Raw genomic sequence first — 4,435 nt, 5'->3', positions numbered from 1 at the left:
GAATTTACAGAGAAGTATACTCCTAGGACAATAATTCTAAGTATGAATAAAAAATAATGAGGCTGTCGAGATGCTAAAATATCCACATTTCATAATACTCTCTGGGCCTGAAGAAATAATAATAAAATAATTTTGTGTCACAAATGATAATGGTTTGTTTTAAAAAAAAAAAGTATCTCTATGCTGTATCTTTTCTTATTGTAATATATTTTGAAAAATTGTTTGACATATTTTATCATAAAAGCAATAGAGATATAGAATTGGAAAATTTTAAAAATTGCAAAATGAAGAATTTACATACAACGGTATCACCTATTATCTCCTCATTCACAGATAAAATTATCTTGATATTATGAAATATTTTCTTTTAGCCTTTTATTCATTCACAAACTTAAACCTAGAAGTGCACATATATATACAAATTGTTATTATATCCATAAATGCAGTTTGATGTCCTTCTTTAAATGATCATAGTACTGACATTTAAAATATTAATGATTTAATTAAATTATATCACTGATATTTTCCTACAGTTTAGACACTTCTTTTAATAATTTCTAAATATTTTATCATACAGGCTTATCCTAATTTACTTAACTATTTTCTTATTTTATCAGAAATATATATGTTTCTTTTTTTTTTTTTATTGAGGGTAATGAAATGAACATCTTAAATCACACATCTTTAGATGCAGTACTATCCTTTTAGGTTAAATAGTGGAAATATGTTAGATTTTAGGATACAGTTTTTTTAAGACAAGATAAGATATATGCTGCCAAATTGGTGTTATAAAAGTTTTTTTTTTCTTAATAAAATTTGTACAATCTTCAGCTTTGTAATAGTGAAGTTTTTTTTCCAACTTGACATGACCCTTATTGAGTATTAGAGTATGTATAGAAGCTGTGTTATCTGGTGCCATAATGATCAGTGGTTTTCAGTTAAATAGAAAAAAAAAAACAGTTAAAATGGGAATCATAAGTAAATAAATTGAGTTTGTTATATCATATTTGGAAATACAGTATACCAGTTGTCTTTATGTCTAACTCTGGGGCTTGACTTCTTCAAGGCAGGCTGTTGGAAACGGAAGATAAGTGTGAACAATAGGAACCCTACAAGAATATACAGGAACTCACCTAAGGATTGGAAGCCATGTCAGTTCTCACTAAGTTTAACTTTGACGATGTGGGTGTCCTTCAGGAGAAGCTGGCATCATTCATCTTGGCGCTAACCCCACACTTGACTCAAGAGTCAGAATCTGAAGGAGGATCAAAGAACATCTGGAGCAGCTGTAGGATCAGCAGCAACCCCATGCTGACAAGGTAAGCCATCAAATGACTGACAATGTGAGTCAGCTATAAAATTACCTGATGACACTGACCCAAACTTCTGAAAAAAACCAATATGGCTGCTGCTTTACTTCAGTCCTCTAAACCTAGTGCACAAATGTCTCTTGTGGACTATCTTAACCAGAAACATACCGGAAAGGGAGCTCTGAGGAACCAAGTACAGCCTGGCACTCCGCTGACACTTTACAAAGCCACCACATACAATCAAGGTCTTTTCTTTGAGATTATTACTATGTTCTTAACATCATTACTTTCTTGAATAAACCACATCTTTGACTTCCATTTCTGATGTAAGGGAAGTGAGTACTTAAGAACCCTTTAAAAATAATTTGAATGCAGAATCTTGTTAGACTTTTATATATGCATATATATGTATATATATATATCCCCAAATTTTATTTATTTTTTGTCTCCTCCAAAAATGAGAGCAATTTTTTTTTAATTTGACATCATTAGGTTACATAAAATTATTTAATTTTGTTTTCAGAGAAACAACAATATTGTTTCTTTTTCATTCGCATTTTATAAGCATGTCTGATTGTTAAATAAATGAACCAATTATAAGAAAATGTGCCACCAGTTTAAACAGATTTGGGAACAATAGAATGTTGTTAAGCACCCGACTCTTTTGGTGGGAGGAGAAGTTCATGACCATAATTGAGAGAATTACTAATCACTAATTTTCAGGCTGCCTTGGGCAACAACAGTAAATATATTTTATGGATGAAAAGGGGACATCTTAGCGTGTTGTGCTTGTTAAACAGAGATCTGTCAAGAAAACAACTCCAAATTTATACCAACTTCCATAACATATATACAGACTTTTTTCTAAAACATACATATGCATATTTAGACATACATATATAAATACACACAGATATATGCATGTAGATAGATACATAGATACATTCATAGAAAATTAAAAAGGCCCTGGACTGTATCCATAACTATTTGTAGTAGTATGCTGGAGCTGTCGCATACTGGCTTACAAAAGCCAACTGTGTGCATCTTTTCCCAAATCCCCATAAGTCACATCATGTTGGTAGCTTGAAATAAGGCATAGTGGAAATATATACACTATGAAATTGACAAACACTATAAATAGGGGTTTGGGGGGTGGTCATTGCAGGAGAAAAGTCAATTCTCTAAATTTTAGCAGCACACAACTTGTTATGCATATATGTGCACACACATGCATGCACACACCCAACTATTTTAGAACAAATGCAATATATATGAAACAATTCAGTATTTTAAAGTCTCCTCTGGTAAACTATATTTAATTGTTTCTAAGATATAGATTTTTTGTGTTTTATATCTCTGAAGTTTATGTATGATCTATAATTGATTTTATTTTATAATTGTAATTGGCTAGGGCTTCTTTTTCCCTTGATGTTATAAATATAATGGTATGCCTTATGATCAGCAGTGTCATTTGTTTGATGTCTTCTATGCAATGCAACACACGTAGTGTACAGTTAATCACTATATTTTTGCTGAATTTTTAGTTTGTTTCCAGTTTTTCACAATTACCGATGATGCTATAAATGATATATCATTAGTACACATTTCTTTTATAGTCTCCAGCCAGGGACCCACCGATAAGGCGCAGATGGCGGCAGCAGCTGCTGTAGTCGACTTGAGCGTAAGTAATTCAGGGACACGGGACCCCCAACACAGAATTCCATTCAGAGCCAGGTGAGAAAGGAACTTAGAGCTGAAGAAACTCTGAATGGGAGGCTGGAGGCCCCAGGCACCAACAAGGTGCTTGAACCCAAAGAATCCTCTACCCATGGCTGAGCCTGGAGTGTACTTCACCCGACCACTCACAGGGCTCACTGCGAGGAAGGACCAGAGGGATGCCCACATCAAATGGATCATTCTCTCTCCACTTTTTCACTGACCAAGTAATTGCAACAGGGTGAAGCTGGGTATGGACACCATCGCCAAAACCTGGACAATATCCTTCTGCATCCGGAGGAGAAGTACCGGGAGATCAAGCTATAGAACAAGGTATTTCCGGAGCGCATTTATAGCCTGGAAGGGACCCACAAGTTTTTGAGGCCGGTGCCTTCCAGAAGGCGATGCTTCCAGCTTCCAATCAAGAGCGCCCTGAAGAGTTCTGCATGCTGAGCAAGGCCTCCCTGTTCCAGCCCCGGAGAGTGGAGAGGCACCAGGAGCAGCTGCTGCACCCAGAGCCGGTGTGGGGCGGACCTTCCCGCGCTCACCCCTGGCCTCTCAGTTCCTGTCGGGTCTTCTTCAACCTCACAGCAGAGAAGATCAAGTCAGAGCAGAGGCTCAGGTTTGAGGCTAAGGAGGGGCTGGCGTGGTGTGCACCGAGGCAGTGCAGAAGGAGGAGCTAGAGAGATGCAAAATACACCTACACGCTGCTATGAGTCAGCTCCCCAGACCACTGCCTCCTCCAGTGGACCTTCTAAGCTCGTAGCACATCAGGGAGCTCACGGTACTGCGTAAATTCATCCTGGAGGCCTTGCAGAGCGACTGGCTGCATTGGAGCTGCTGGCTTCCAAAGCGCACAAGTTATTGGAGGACGGGAACCTGGCCTTGAAAGAGTGTGGGCTGATGCCCTCAGCCCTCCTGACTTTCATGTGGGGGTGGCCTTTCTAGAGGACATCAAGGCCGTGGGGACCGAGCAGAACTCCTGTATCCTTAAACCTGAGCTCCTGTCAGCCATGGAGAAAATCTCTTGAAATAAAAGCAGTGTTGGCTTGACCAAAATATATATAAATATATATATATATATATATTTTTTTTTATATATTCATTCATTCATTCATTCATTCATATGAGATCATAACTGAAGGATAGATCTAAGCAAGTAGACAGATTGAAAGAAGTAGAATTAATAGTTCAAGGGCATTTCCATTTTAAATCTTGTCAGATAATGCCAGTTTTACAGTCTCAAAAAAAGATTATCAGATGCTATTGCAACAGTGGGTATTAACATCATATTTAATTTCTACATAAAACTTTATTGTTTTACTGAATATTTATTTCTTACTATAGTAAGCACTGAAAAAGAAGAACAAGGAAGAATCAAGTTTACCTTATTTTAGGCAGTGATGGAC

At 37.0% G+C, this 4,435-nt stretch overlaps 1 pseudogene; it reads left to right on the top strand.

The window, feature by feature from the left end:
- The first annotated feature begins 1,149 nt into the window (after positions 1–1,149).
- LOC102991165 (UBX domain-containing protein 6-like) lies at positions 1,150–4,057 on the top strand (annotated as a pseudogene).
- Positions 4,058–4,435: the final 378 nt, after the last annotated feature.

Source organism: Physeter macrocephalus, chromosome 7, assembly GCF_002837175.3.
Source record: "Physeter macrocephalus isolate SW-GA chromosome 7, ASM283717v5, whole genome shotgun sequence".
Classification (NCBI taxonomy): domain Eukaryota; kingdom Metazoa; phylum Chordata; class Mammalia; order Artiodactyla; family Physeteridae; genus Physeter; species Physeter macrocephalus.
This window is presented reverse-complemented; position numbering and strand designations above follow the sequence as displayed.